This window comes from Adiantum capillus-veneris, chromosome 7 (assembly GCF_014529385.1).
Source record: "Adiantum capillus-veneris isolate H3 chromosome 7, ASM1452938v2, whole genome shotgun sequence".
Taxonomy (NCBI): domain Eukaryota; kingdom Viridiplantae; phylum Streptophyta; class Polypodiopsida; order Polypodiales; family Pteridaceae; genus Adiantum; species Adiantum capillus-veneris.
The window spans coordinates 53,106,195-53,122,399 of NC_140937.1; positions in this window are offsets into that span (position 1 = coordinate 53,106,195).

Consider the following 16,205-nt stretch of genomic DNA (forward strand, 5'->3'; position numbering starts at 1 on the left):
TTGCAAGGTGTTAGGTCATGTCCACATTTCTTTCATTAAGTGTTAGAACAAAGTGTATCCACAGAATATAAAAGTGAGATTAAAGTTGTAATTTTCTAATGTTAGTTTATATTTCAGTAATAATTGAAGTAAAATATTCTTAAAATATATCTTATTTCAAATTGGATACTATATTGCAGTCTTTACTATCTCTAGCAAGATGGCTCATAAGTCATTATGCAAGGGAATCTCTTCAATGTAAGTATGCACATTAGTTAGTAGGAGTAGTCTCAAATCTTCACTACAAGAGGTTGTGTGCTCTTGTGACGCTTTTAGTGACGAAAATACATTGGGTTTTTATAACCCCCGGCGTCGCTAAGAGCGTCGCTAACAGCGTCGATACGGAAACGTCGCTATAAGCGTCGCTATAACAGTCGATATAAGCATCGTTATATAGCGACGCCTATAGCGACAATTATAACGACCTTTGCAGGCCATCTAAAGTGACGTTTATAGCGACGCTACAGAGCCTTATATAGCGACGTTCATAGCGACGCCCGAGAGAAAAAAAAATTGGTGGTAGGGCATTCAACCATCAACCATATTGAATGTTTCATTAATTGATTCACCTTTGAAAAAAAATGCAAAGGTAGATATAGACCCAAAATAGTCACCCACAAGACAATATAACCATTAACTCCATCACCCATAGTACGTATTGTTTGCAAAATAAAGATACAAAACTGACAAGCGTGAATTGATGAAAGTAAATCAATGACAATTGTACACATAGGCAAAATCACTTGATTGTTAAACTTTGCAAATGTAATAGTTACAAACCATTGTCATTATTGAAAAAATATACATGGTTTTCAAAAAGAAAAGTCGTCTCATGATACATAAGCTATGAAGAAAAGAAACTAATGCTATCTAGCTACGGCTAAACTGACGTCATCTAATCAGACGTCTCATCACGTCCAAGCGGCATATCTGTCGAATTCTGCAAAAAAAAAACAATAAGATAGCTTTTTGTAAAACATATAGTGACATTTATAAAACAATACAACAAATAGAAAAGAGTAAACCCTAATACTAACCATGCCGCCGCGAGAACTCAGAATGTCCATCAGGGCGTTTAAGCCCTTCCTGCCTACGTACTCGCGCTCGTACGGTGTGGGATCACGTCCTATCATCGACCATTGTCAAAACATACAAAGAATCCATTATGTTAGAATTTAAAAACCCATAAACCCTAAACTATCAAGCATAGAGAGCAATATAAAAACACTTACAAAATCAGCCTGAAATGATGCCCACCCGCTAGCTCCCCAAGTGGTGCGAGCTCCCTGCCTTTACTCGCGCTCTGGCTGCCTTCTTTTGTTGCTTCCACTTGTCGGGATTCTCGCGCACTGCTTTCTTCGCATTCTTCCAATATTCTTTGGCCAGCCAATCTCGTCTGTTCCACCCATGCTTGATTGCTTTTTGCACTTCGGAACGCTTGTGCTTGCAGTATTCACGCAATCAAACCTTCATCACATCTTCATTGAAGCGCTCATCCCGTGTTGGAACGGGAAACTCGTCATGAAGAATGATGATGACTCGTTCTTTTAAATCATTCGGTAATTCACTCCAGCTGTTTAGTATGTAGTGTCTAAACACCTGAGAGAAAAGACCGCGCATGCGCGAAATCACCTTCTTGCCTTCATCATCCAAGATGATGCCGTCGCTGAAGTCGACGGAGTAAGGCAAGCCCTCTCGCCGCTGACGCGTGAACCTGGGTGTCCCGACAAGGGTCTCTAGCGACGTGTCGATGGGGGTACGGACGTCAAGTGTCTCCACTGGAGTCTGAGCCCCGAACCGAGGAGTGTCCCCACTAGAGTGACTCCTGGAGGAGTAGCTAGTGGTGTGTAGCCACTAGGAACGACAGTCAGCCATGCAAAACCTGGTGTCGATGGCGATGCCGTGGCTGGTGTCGGGGCGAGCAAAGAAGGGGAGGGTAAAGAGCCTCGTCGAACACGAGGTGGTGTCAAAGCATCGGTGGCGGCATCCCCACAACAACCACCACCGCCACCACTAGAGCGTCGGTGCCTAGACGAGTGTGAAGATCGTCTCGTCGACACCGAAGCTTCGGAGCATGCTGAATGCTCCGAAGCAGAGGGAGATGCAGATGGAGTAGGAACGCGTGATGGTACGCCAGAGCGATGACGCTCCATGTACCACTGTCTCTGTTGGGGTGCCAAAGAAGAAAGAAACTCCTCATCATCCATACCTCCATTAAACACACGAACATTTAAATGTAATATTGAATGAATGGAGTAGAAAACATGGACAAGTAGATAGATAGAGAGAGAGAGAGAGAGAGAGAGGAGGAGGAGGTGCTCGTCGTCCCTGCTTGTGAGAACATACCAAGAGCATACGTACCTAGAGTGGACGCAAAGACCATTAAATACAATGACGCAATGACGCGTTCTTCTTCTATTCAACTCGAGTGATGGAAGAGGCAAGTCGATAACTCAGAATTTTCAATCGAAAGAGAGAGAGAGAGAGAGAGAGAGAGAGAGAGAGAGAGAGAGAGAGAGAGAGAGAGAGAGAGAGAGAGCGCACACAATCAAATATTGCAGTCAAAAAACCAGGTGGTGGAGCTGCATGTGGCCATGGATTGCCCAGGATGTGAGCGCAAAATCAAAAGAGCGTTATACAACATGGAAGGTACTTAGAGAGCCAGAGTTTTTACAAAACGGAACAAAATTGTTCAAATACAATATTTATGGCTTTAAGAGATCTCTCTCTCATCCTCGCATAGCTCAGCATAACTTCCTATATCTATATAGAGCTCTCCGTTTAAACAGATGTCCTCCATTTCATTTTGTAGATCCTCTGCATGCACCCCATAGAGAGGAGCAGCTTGATGTTCGTCTGGCACCACCTCAACGGCTTCTGACTGAGCATATTCTCCGATCTCCTCCATTGATGCCGCTGTGATTGGCACATGGTAGCCTTCATACGTTCGTGCACTACGAGGGGCTACCTCTATGACGTACCACCAGTTTGATACAGACTTTGTAGGATGAAATATCACCTGCCAGAGCCACATAACTTACATGAGAGATTCCAAGTACATAAATTCTAAAATGAGATGTTAACTATTTACATACTTACTTTTTCACAATGCTCGGGTAGTACAAAAGTGTCTCTTAGGTCAGTCCATTTCTTAGTTGAATCCACCTCAAGAAACCCAGACTCTCCTCTACGCACAGTAGCGTTGCAACCCTCCATGATTATCTTGAACCATTGCACGTCGAACAAGTCGACAAAAAATCCTCTATACTCGATCCTCAAAATCTCTTGTAGCGTGCCGAAGTAAGTGAGTTCCACCACCACAGGATCTGCATCAGAGAACCTTCTTCGACTAGATTGTTCAACCTTCTGCCATGCTACCCTCCGGACGTGCCTTCTGACGCACATATCCCTTGAGCGTTTTCATGAAACATTCTAAAAAGAACGTCCATCTGGAATGTACTGTGCCAGCTATTTCCACCTCACCAACTATGTGAACAAGAAGATGCACCTGAATGGTTAGCATGGTAGTAGAAAAATATTTCTCAAACATGCACACCTGAATGTACTGTGCCAGCTATTTCCACCTCACCAACTATGTGAACAAGAAGATGCACCTGAATGGTTAGCATGGTAGTAGGAAAATATTTCTCAAACATGCACACAACCTCCGCAGCGTTTAGTTTGGCAAATGGTATGGAGTCTACGTTGATCTCCTTTTGTGAGATCCATTGCACCAACTTCGCAAGTTTGTAGATTGTGTTACGGACGTCAAGAGACAATCATCCCTCAATGGAAACCGGTAAAATAAAATGCAAAACATGTGAAGAAATGATATTAAAGTCCACACACGAATTTGTTACACAATTCCCACTATGATATATTCCACTATGATATATTCCACTATGAACATACCTGACACATTTTATGCCAGTTATGTGACTTCAAACCGGTAAGCTTTCCTTCTTTAGTAAAACACGTTCGAAGCAAGTGCATTACACCAGTGGGGGTCCGCAAAGATCGAATGGTCTCTTTTACTTTGCGTTCTTGGGCTCCTGTGAAAATCCATGGTGCTTTAGGGAGTTTTATCGATCCATAGGACGCTATTTGCGGCCAATATTGCTCCATACTATCCACATTTCTAAGGTCAACTCTGGCTCCCAAAGTATCTTTCTTGCCAGTCAGATGGTCCCATAGTAGATTACCCACATTCTTGAATATGTGCATTGGATTGAGCAAGTGATTGATCATGAGTCGGGGCTAGTATGGTAACTCATATCATAGAGATAGTCTCTTCATCCCTGGGGGCAATCCGTCATCACACATCTCCTTCTGCTCTAACCATGCTTGTGCAGACATCCTCGGTGGCTCTCTTCCCAAAAAGCCGTCGCGTAACACATGATTCACTGGAAGATATTGTTGATGACCTTCATAAATTTGCTTCTTCAATGAGGGCGCCCTACATGCATTTAGTCTAGGTCCACATGTGACACATGCTCTGTATTCGCTTGTTTGAAGCCCTGCATGTATACACATGACAATAGATCAGCTTGAGAAAAACCAAGATTTATAGTGTCTGAGTGAGGAGTGTAAATAGATCACCTGAGCATTCTGTTCGTCCGGGATAGTCATGTATGGTCCACATTAGAATGCCTCTGATCAAAGCATTCCGTCGACCTATGTGTCGGCTCATATCCACCACTTCTATGCCAATCCACAATTTTTGTAGCTCTTCCAATAGTGGACAAAGATACACATCCATATTCTTCACTTTATATCGCCCCGGCACAATCAAGCTTAGCCATAGGTGCCCCTTCTTCGTAGTCAACCACGGGGGAATGTTGTAGTTGACAATGACAATGGGCCATACACTGTAAGATGTTGATCTTTGACCAAATGGATTTACGCCATCCATAGCCAGGCCTAAGCGCAAATTTCAAGCTTCCCTGGCAAAATCCGACCATGTTCCATCTATATGTTTCCAGGCTGTGCAATCTGTAGGAATATGTAGGACACCATCCGAAGATTTATTCTCCTCATGCCATGATGCTAGGACGGCCATGGACTTACATTCGAAGAAATGCTTGATGCGAGAAAGCAGAGGAAAATGTCGCAAAACCTTTTGTGGAATTTTGTATCTCTCGGAATCACATTTCGGACACTTCTCCATGTCTATGTATTCCCCTCTGAAAAGAATGCAGTCATTAGGATAAGCGTGGATCGAATTGTAATCCATTCCCAAGTTTCGCAAAATCTTTCTTGCTTCCTCTCGGGAATCTGGCATCACATTATCAGCTGGTAGTATGTGCTCTTTGAGCAATCTACACAACATAAAAATACGGTACAATTGTGTAAAAATCTATCAAATCATTATACATTTAGAGTTTTATTAAAGTAAACTAATTGTAATAGATCACCTGAAAAGCGCTGTGACGCTAGTGTCACTCCATCCAAACCTTGCCTACATGTTGAGAAGAACCAGGAGCGCTTTCAATATAGACAAACGTGCTCCATCATACAATGGCGTATCGGCTTCACTTTTCATATCATCATAGATAAGCCTTTCTGAATTCATAATCGTCTCGATCATTTCATCAATCTCGGGCTCAAACATTGCCTCGTTGGGAATGTGGTCTGCATGATCATCCCCCGAGTTGTCAGAGGCTACATCCGCTGGCCTCACATATGCTGCTTGACCAAAGCGCCTGCGACGAACACATCTATTGGGGTGCAAGATTGCTACCTGTTGGCCAGCGTCAGAGTCCGACGAGTTATAATTGGCAACAACTCAATCTATAATAGATGGATCGAAGTCGCCAAATTCGCGAACGTACTGCAAAGAAACGCGTCTTGCCCGTCGCACAACATGCTTGCAATGATTACAAGGACATAAGATCCTCGTTGAGAGATAGGTGTTTCGGTTGGACGACCCCACATCCTCGTCACTACTCATAATGAGGGTAAAAATCTTATAACTTGGACAATAAATTTAATCTTCTATTGGCATTCTTCGTCTTTTCTCTCTCTCTCTCTCTCTCTCTCTCTCTCTCTCTCTCTCTCTCTCTCTCTCTTTGTTCACACTGTAAACTACCTCACATTCTCTAGTCATGTCCAATCCCCGCACACCTCGGTCTAGAGGTGCACGGAGATCAGAGCCACCGGGTTATAATCTCATCTTTATTGGTCAATTCCTATATTTGTGGGTACGAGAAATCTACACACCCACGTCTACATGATACTACATGTAGTGGAAAAAACCCCTTTGCCTCTTCTCTAGCTGTAGCATTTCACAGCATCCTAACATCTTTTCACAGTAGCTCTTTTCACCGTTCATCTAACTCTAATTTTTTTATCGTAATCTCGAAGGTAGACTTTAATAAAAACTCAATCCAAAATCTTATCTTAAATCTAACCTAATTGAACATGTGGTGATTCGCTCCATTGAAGGGTAAAAGACATACCAATGGGGCTACTAGCTGTGTAGATGTGAATGGGCCTCATATATACAAATAATTCAATGCAAGAGTTTATACTCTCACCTCTCCACCCCGTCAATCCATGACGTAGGTGATGGGACAAAATCCTCCTCGAAGCTGGCCAGCCGCCACTCCCCAGGTGATGGGATAATCCCCTTGATGCAAACTCTTGCCGCGTCACTTTGCTGCCACTACCTATCTGGATTGGTCGTCCTCTCCTCCCTAATACCCCTCCACTCCTCTCCTCATGTAGTCACACATGCGTCTCCTCATCCAAGCATCGTCTCTGGTATCAGGGAGGAGAGGACAACCAATCCAAACAGGTGGTGGAAGTAAAGTGACGCAGCAAGAGTTTACATCAAGATGGGATTATCCCCCGATGTAGTGTCGCAATAAGATAATCCTTAGAGGCTATATCCTGATCCCTCCAAGAGACCATGAGAGACTACAGTGTGTCAAAAACCTATTTACACAACTGTTGTATGCGGCCAATCACTTGCTTCCCCTCAGGGATCATAATCATTAGGAGAAATATGAACCTTGCATGGGCCTTGTAAGGAATCCTAATTTTTAGGGATTAAGGCTAATGGTGTGTAGGGTTAAGGGGACAAGGGCATTCAAGAAGCTAGTTTTGAGTAGGCTTTTCTAGCCTTTTTTTTAGACACATGTAGGATGTGGACCTAAGAGGTCACCTTCTCTCTCTAGCTTTTTGAAAGTTAAGGGAGTAAAGAGGTGTGGCCACATCATCAAAAACGTGGATCACTAAGAGCCAAAATTTGACTTTTTAAAAAAAAAGTTATTTTTACTTATTTTTGACTTAAAACTCCCCCCCAACATATATCCATATCAAAAAAGTATTTTTTGACATTTTTTTAAACTTACAATCACTAAAAGTCCAATTTTTCAAAAAAAAACTCCCAAAAAAAAAAAACCTTTCTTCTCTCTTCCTCCTCCCTCCTTTCTCCCTCTCCTCTCCCTCCCTGCCCCTTCTCTCCTCTTCCTCCCCTCTCTCCCACTGTCCCCTTCTCTCCTCCCATGTTCCTCCCTCTCCCTCCCTGCCCCCTTCTCTCCTCCTTCTCCACTCTCTCTCTCTCTCTCTCCCCCACTACCCCCTTGTCTTCTCCCATGTTCCTCTCTCTCCCTCCCCCCTCTCTCTTTTCATCCTTTGCTTCCTCATGCAACAACTACCATGGTGCTTAAGGACATCACAAATCGTATGCATACATATTTGCTTGTTCGCAATGTTTGCATCGAAGGCCGCACGTGAGGGTGAGCAGAGGTCATCCCAGGAACGTCGTAGCATCGGTGAGATGAATGTTGATGATTCTTCAATATCTTGCCAATACCATCACATATTTGAATAAAACACCCCTTTATGCAAGGTAACAATATACTTCTTACTTTTGATTGTGTTCTTCTTATCATAAACTTTGAAGTCTAAGGTGTTGCCTCTACTTGTTTTGTAGTGCTTGGCACAAAGGTTGCTTTTATGCACAAATAGTGAAAGGCTGCAGGTTAGAGAGGCCAAGTGTCACCACTTTTCCTCTAAAACAGTCTTCTTTGTTACACCTTGCAGGTAGGTGCTTCAAATCCATGCTTATTAGGGGTGGTAGTCTCATCCTAATGTATATTTTTATATTGTTTATTCCCAGCTAGATAGAAATACTTGCAAATTTGTACAACATATACTTAACAAGTGTCTTCATTATATAGCTTGCAAATGTTGAATTCATACATGTTTTTGTTACAAGGTGACCTCTTGTTATGCTAGTTGAGTGGCGTTGTTTGCAAGAACGGCTCAAGGAACTAGCATAACATGAAGCTTTCACGGTGGCACAAAGCTCTCCTCAGCGGCAATGTGGCTCCCACTACACCAAAAATCATTATGCTGACATGAAGAGATCCCTAGTAGGACAATGCAAAAACTTTTCATCAGCAGCAACACACTCTTTCCTAACATGAGGGAACTCCTACCAAAGATATTTTTATGTGATAGGTCACCCCAGGAGCATACCATGTCATGGAATGGATGTAAGAACTATGACCACACTACTCCTTGTAAAGTGTTCACAGATGTATGTTTATCAAAGTTAATGAGAAGAAATTTGGACTTTTTTGTTTGTTGATGTGTAAGAGCACTCTAGGTCTACCATATTTTAGATTGTTTGATAAGTTAAATAAAATTTGTAGTCATTTAAAGTGTAAGTTTGTTTTTGTTTGGTAAGATTGTACATGAGAAGACATAATAAAGTATAAGAAATCTTGACGGAATAAGCCTCGATTAGATTCCTACCATGCACTTGTGACACCAGACCTCTCCTTGAACCTTTTGATTTCTATCGCATCCAGCAACCCAATGGCTTGCCTCATTCCTATTGGCCAGAAGACTAAAAGGTCCAATGAAAGTTTAAATGAATTTCTTAATTACCTAAAGCCCTTACAAAAGGGGAAAAGGGACACATGTCACAAAGCTATCAATTATGCTCCTAATTTGTGATTGGCTAAGCTTTGCAGGAGCCAATGGGAAGCAAGCATGAGTATGTTGCAAGAGGGGTTGACCAAGAAGAGAGAGAGAAGGCTGCATTTTTGGACTTACACACTTTGCTACACACACACACACACACACACACACACACACAAGTTATGTGCTGAGCAAGAACTCCATCTCCTTCTCCAAGCATGGAGAAGTAGAGGCCTACACCAACAACTCTTGGCTATGGAATGCAAATCCAACCAAGAGCCAAGCTTCAAGGGCATGCTCATCTTCTATACCATGCTAATTATAAGCTAAGCTATGCTATTAGAGTGATTATGTGAGAAGAATACTTCTTTCTCATGAGATACACCTTCTTTCTCTCAATCTATACTCATTCCTACTAGCTCTCACCATTTTTGAAGGTGTGTGAGGTATTGGGACTGAGGCTAGGGACACTAGGTGTGTTTTTCAAGCATAATTTGGTGCATGAAGCTTCCATCTTCATTGCACCAATGATTTTTGTCAAGGAGCACAAGAATTGTATTGTACGAAAGTCTCCTTTGATGGGAGAAGCTATAATACAAAGCCTTTATGGAGGGGGGACCAGATCCATGTAAATCCGGTCCTCAACTATTGTCAATTGTTCTATTTCTCTCTCTTTTCAAGTATTGTCAATGCCAAATTAGCTAGGTGTAAATTGCTATCACTACAAGAGGTTGTGTGCACTTGTGACGCCGTTAGTGACGGAAATACATTGGGTTTTTATACTCCCCGACGTCACTAAGACCGTCACTAAAAGCGTCGATACGGGAATATCGCTATGAGAGTCGCTATAACCATTGCTATATGGATCACTATAGCCGTCCCTATATAGCCTCTTCAAGCACTTTTTGTGCTTTATAAAGTGCATCACATTTGGCATACATGTTGACCAAGGTAGTGCCAAGAACGACGTTTTCAACAATCTCGGTCTAAAGATATCATCATGAATTATTTTGCCCATATCAGCATCTTGTGTAATGCCACATGCCTTCAACGTGCCCCGGGGGATTCGCTGTGTTTTTTCGTACGGTACCACGTGAGTGTACAATAGGGAGGTTTTTAGATTTTGTACATAAGCACATACAATAGGGGTAGCCCCTCATTATTTCATACTCATATCGTACACATAGGGGGGGGGGGGGGGGGGGGGGGGGGGGGGGGGGGGGGGGGGGGGGGGGGGGGTTTTACATTGGGGCTACATTCAACTATCTAGCCACCTTAAATACCTTAGTAAGCCCCCCCCCCCCCCCCCCCCCCCCCCCCCCCCCCTCCTCTCTCTCTCTCTCCCCCCTCTCTCTCCTCTCTCTCTCTCTCTCTCTCTCTCTCTCTCTCTCTCTCTCTCTCTCTCTCTCTCTCTCTCTCTCTCTCTCTCTCTCTCTCTCTCTCTCTCTCTCTCTGCATCGATGTGAATACTTTCATGGCGTGGTGAAAGTAAGGACAAACTTGAAATTCTCTCGTTTTTTTGGTCAAAATTAGAAGCTTTTGTCGATATTTACACTAAAACTTATGTAAATTTCCTCGTTTTCTTAAAGCCAAGCTCAAACCCCTCTAATTTGTCAAAATTCCCAAAATACCCTTCAAATTTTTAAAATTCCCAAAGTACCCATGTATCTATTTTGATCGGATTGATTAAGCTTTTATAGTTTTTATTCCTTTTTGACAATTGAGATGCATTTTTGAGTGGTTAGCATGTAATTTGTCACATATTACCTCACAAAACAAGTGATTATGTCCACAAAGATAACACATAAGTGTAGTCATCAACAAAATGTCAATCATTGAAGAACAAGAATACATCCTAATTCCTCTCTGTCCTGCCACACATTGTCGAGAGAGAGAGAGAGAGAGAGAGAGAGAGAAGAAGAAAAAGAGACACATTTTTCCCGATGGATGATTGCATCTGGGCAGACAAAAGTGGCAGAAGGAGAGCCCAATTAATCCTCGCTTGCAGAATCCTAGCATTGTGTCGTGCAGTGCTCAAAAAAAACTTTTTTCCAAAAACTTGGCAAACCTACATATGTGAAACAAAAGAAGGTTTTTACACCAAATTATTACACTAATTTTTCCAGTATCTTGTAGGTTTTCTCACCTTCCAATATAAAATTTAGAGGTAAATTTCAGAATTGTGGGACTACACTAAACCTAGGTTTTTTCGAGCACTCTCGCACGCTTCTTTGAATTTGGGCATCAGCAAGAAGGTCTCTCTCCCGCGAGTCGTAGACAAGGTGTTGGGCCTCTCCCACCCCCTGGCCGAGCTCTTTGCAAGCTCCCCACTATAGCCACACCTCCATCCTCTACTTGGTGTCTTGCTCATTGCGTGCGGTGGTGTCCTTGGACTGCTACGCTTGTGCCCTCTCTCAACACTTGCGTCACTATCCCATCAGCCCCCTGCAAGCAACATCTCTCCCCTCCCTCAGAGCATCCAATCTTAAGGTATTTACAGATTTTTATCAGAGTCAGTAGGTGGGGCTGTTTATGAAATGGTGTTTCTTTGTGGGAATCAAGTGAAGATCCCTTGATCAATTTTTTGTTATGAAAGAGAATCAAAGAGATTGCACTAGTGTGCACCAGGTAGGCATGCGATCACGAGGACCTGAGACAGGCAGGTGTGTGCACCTAGTGATGGCGGATGAGGCCTAGTTGTGGAGCAACTAGGCAGGTATCTGTCTCCACTGTCCATGCGAGGGCACGCGGGTGTCTGAGAGAGAGAGAGAGAGAGAGAGAGAGAGAGGGAGGGGTGATGGGGGGATGGCCATTGCCTGTTTTTTTTACAAAAAACAAAATGCTTGATCACTGCACGTATGTTGATCAAATGGTTCAATACAATTGCACAGGATATATTCCCAATTGTATTGAGATCGATCTCTAAGGCGGCCACCGTTTTAAGCGAAAGATCGTTTGATAATCAGATTTGGGTGTACCTGGGATCTAGTGAAGATTTCATAAAATGGAATAGTAGAGTCAGTAGGGGATGCAATTTTTTGAAAATGTTTTTTGAGCAAAATAAAGACAGATTCGCCTTAAAAAACAAAGGTACAAACTTCAGTTTTGTCTTGCATTGCCAATGGGACTCAATCTCTTTGCATGCAATCCTCAATGCAGCTCCTCACACTCTCTCTTGCCGCTCATTTGACACACTCATAGACCTCCCACAATTTGGTAGCATTGATGCAAATGGGAACACAGGGAAAAGAGGGGTGTGTGTGTGTGTGTGTGTGGTGGGGGGGGTGGGGGGGGGGGGGGGGGGGGGGGGGGGGGGGGGGGGGGGGCTTTTATTGCCACTCACTAAATAGAAAGTGAAAACGCCATGGCAGAAATTGTAGATGGTGTTCGCAGGCAAGAGCTCCAACAAAAGCGGAAAGGAACAAGAGGTGCACCTAAGCCCTAGCTAGGGATCTCTCTCTCTCTCTCTCTCTCTCTCTCTCTCTCTCTCTTCTCTCTCTCTCTCTCTCTCTCTCTCTCTCTCTCTCTCTCTCTCTCTCTCTCTCTCTCACACACACACACACACACACACACACACACACACACACACACACACACATTGTGCAAGTAGAGGCTTTGCTTGTTGTTGTTCAGAGCGAAAGGGTAGCATTCTGAGAAAGCACATGTGTAGAGGAGGCACAAGCAAAACTGCAGCCAGATGCCGTTCGGGGGAATATTCTTCATTAATAAATTCTTTTAAAGATGCGCAAGTAGTAGACACAATAGAAAAATAAAACCTTGAAGAGAATCAAGAGAGATTCTTTGGTGACTCACTTTAGCCACTGCCATTTGTTGGAACGTATGCACCTAATTTTTGCAAGCAGATGTGGATCTCCTCTCTCTCTCTTCTCTCTCTCTCTCTCTCTCTCTCTCTCTCTCTCTCTCTCTCTCTCTCCCCCCCCCCCCCAAAAAAAAGCATACTCCATCCGAGATCAATGCTATCAATCTAAGAAGGTCGCCTCTTGGAGCGCACTACTTGCGGGGTATGTTACAGCAAGGACATGAGGGTATGTGAAGGTCAATGCATTTTTAGCATGATTAGATTGCAAAAAGGTAGGTTCAAAATGATGGTCTCCCTTCAAATGTGACAAGGTTGTGAGAATTCCACGATCAGATTGCTTGGCCATTCGAAAAATTGTTGAGTGTCGCCTGCTTGAGATGGTTCGAAGAGGAGGCATCAGGGGAGGACGAGTGAGGAACATGAATATGGAGAGGCGTAGGAGGATAGGAAGAAGATATCTTAGAGGGTATCTTTTGAGAAATGCAATTCTATTAAAGGAGAGCAAGTAGTCAATAGGTACCCCAATTTCAAAATAATATAGAAGCATTCAATAGCATGTGATTCTTGATGAAAGATGTGACCTCGTAACACAATTGTGGAGAGAAGCCTTTGTTTAGTTTGATGTTTGAAAAGCCTGTAGCCTTCGCATCACTGATGCATGCAGCTAAAAGCGTACTTTCTCCAAAGTTGAGCCGGAGCTACCCCCAAAAAACTCCTGCGTGAAAGTTGCTCAAAGCATACATGTCTTATGTTTCAGCTCTAGCAAGCAAAGGTGCTGCTCAGAGGCTGTCCTACTTGCGTCATGAGGATGTATTGTTGCCGTATGTAGCCTATAGAAACAACCCATTATAGTGATGAGGATGAAATGCTTGCAACCAAAAGGCACTAATGGAGCTATCTGGTGTAAGGATCCCATTATGCATAGCCTTTGCTCCTCTAAAAACTTCTTTCTCCTGCTTGTGGCTAGAAGCTCATTTCTGGTATGTAACCAGCCAAATGCCGTTTTTAGGGTGTGTTATCTTGAGCTATAATTTCTTGCCAAGATACGTCTAGCATACCTTGGGTTTATGTGTCACACATACACAATGTCTTTATTTCGCATATAGTAACAAATATAGTCTCAATTTGTCACATGGCCATTTGGCTTGACCAGGTGTGCCATCTTGAGCTATCGATTTTTACCTTCAGTTCTTCTAGCTATCCATATGGCTTGACCGGGTCTCTTGAGCTATCCATTCTTACCAAATGTGTAGTTGTGCTTGTTTTTACTATAAAAAGCGTTAAAGATTTTAAGATCGTTAGTTTCTTTGACATGTAGTTACAAATTCTATAGTCTCAATTTCCCACATGGTCATATGGCTTGACCGGATGTGTTATCTTGAGCTATAGTTTCTTGCCAAGACACATCTAGCATACCTTGGATCTATGTGTCACACATACACAATGTCTTTATTTTGTAAATAGTTACAAATATAGTCTCAATTTGTCACATGATCATATGGCTTGACCGGGTGTGCCATCTTAAGATATCGATTTTTACCTTCAGTTCTTCTAGCTATCCATATGGCTTGACCGGGTCTCTTGAGCTATCCATTCTTACCAAATGTGTAGTTGTGCTTGTTTTTACTATAAAAAGCGTTAAAGATTTTAAGATCGTTAGTTTCTTTTACATGTAGTTACAAATTCTATAGTCTCAATTTCCCACATGGTCATATGGCTTGACTGGATGTGTTATCTTGAGCTATAGTTTCTTGCCAAGACACGTCTAGCATACCTTGGGTCTATGTGTCACACATACAGAATGTATTTATTTTGTAAATAGTTACAAATATAGTCTCAATTGTCACATGGTCATATGGCTTGACCAGGTGTTCCATCTTGAGATATCAATTTTTACCTTCAGTTCTTCTAGCTATCCATATGGCTTGACCGGGTCTCTTGAGCTAGCCATTCTTACCAAATGTGTAGTTGTGCCTATTTTTACTATAAAAAGCGTTAAAGATTTTAAGATGGTTAGTTTCTTTTACATGTAGTTACAAATTCTATAGTCTCAATTTCCCACATGGTCATATGGCTTGACCAAGTGTGTTATCTTGAGCTATAGTTTCTTCCCAAGACACGTCAAGTATACCTTGGGTCTATGTGTCACACATACATAATGTATTTATTTTGTATATAGTTACAAATATAGTCTCAATTTGTCACATGGTCATATGGCTTGACCGGGTGTGCCATCTTGAGTTATCGATTTTTACCTTCAGTGTTTCTAGCTATCCATATGGCTTGACCGGGTCTCTTGAGCTATCCATTCTTACCAAATGTGTAGTTGTGCATGTTTTTACTATAAAAAGCGTTAAAGATTTTAAGATCGTTAGTTTCTTTTACATGTAGTTACAAATTATATAGTCTCAATTTCCCACATGGTCATATGGCACAAGGTGACACAAGGTGCAAGAGGAAAGGAAAGATCTATAGCACTAGCGAAGGTGCAGATAAAGGTACATGGTATCTTGGAAGAGTTGTGCGTATGAGAAGAAAAGTGGGAGCTACTATGAAAGAGACCAGGGGTCCTATTGATCTTCTTGACTGACCTACAAATGTAGAGATACATCTTGCATGGTATCAAAAAGCTAAGGGTGCAAGGAGCTATACATACGATCTTGTGGACAATCAATGTGTATCCTTGGAGTCTATAATTTCACTTGCAAACTTGACGTATGATTTGGAGACTAAGAAATACCAGCTTGATGCTAAGGACTACAAGGTCTTCAATGAGTATGTGAAAGGTAAATTGACTTCATTTGCAAATTAGGTTCAAGCATGTGCAATAGAAAAGTTCATGGGATTGGTTTGTACAATAAAGAGCTATATTTATTTGCTAATTCTAAGCGTAACTATTTTGAATCTTACAGGTTGATACTTATGCTGATGCAAGTGGCAAAGATGAGGGATGACTACGCTTTTAAAATATTGACTTAGAATTGTGCTCAGTACCTAGATAGAGTACTTGCATAAAAAGACGATGTGCTCTATGAAAGATGTTTGTCCGACATGGCATGTGGGCCAATGAAATGTTGATTAAGGGGTGCGCATTTGGTTTAAGAAACTCTCTTCAGACATTTCATTTTGATGTTTTGATTTATATATTTTATGTACACAGCAGCCATATGACATGGACATGCCATTTTGTTGATTGTGTAGTATGAGAAGCATGACATACCAGCACTTGGAATGTAGTTTGGTTTTGAGGGTTCTTAAGCTGATTTGGTCGGCTACTTTTATGTTTTCGTTTTGTGTTTGTTTTGTACATGATCGCCTATCGATGCGGACATGGCCTTTGGGTAATCGTGTGATTAGACTATGTGATTGGAGGCTTCCTATGTACTATGATATGCAGGTCATACCACCACTT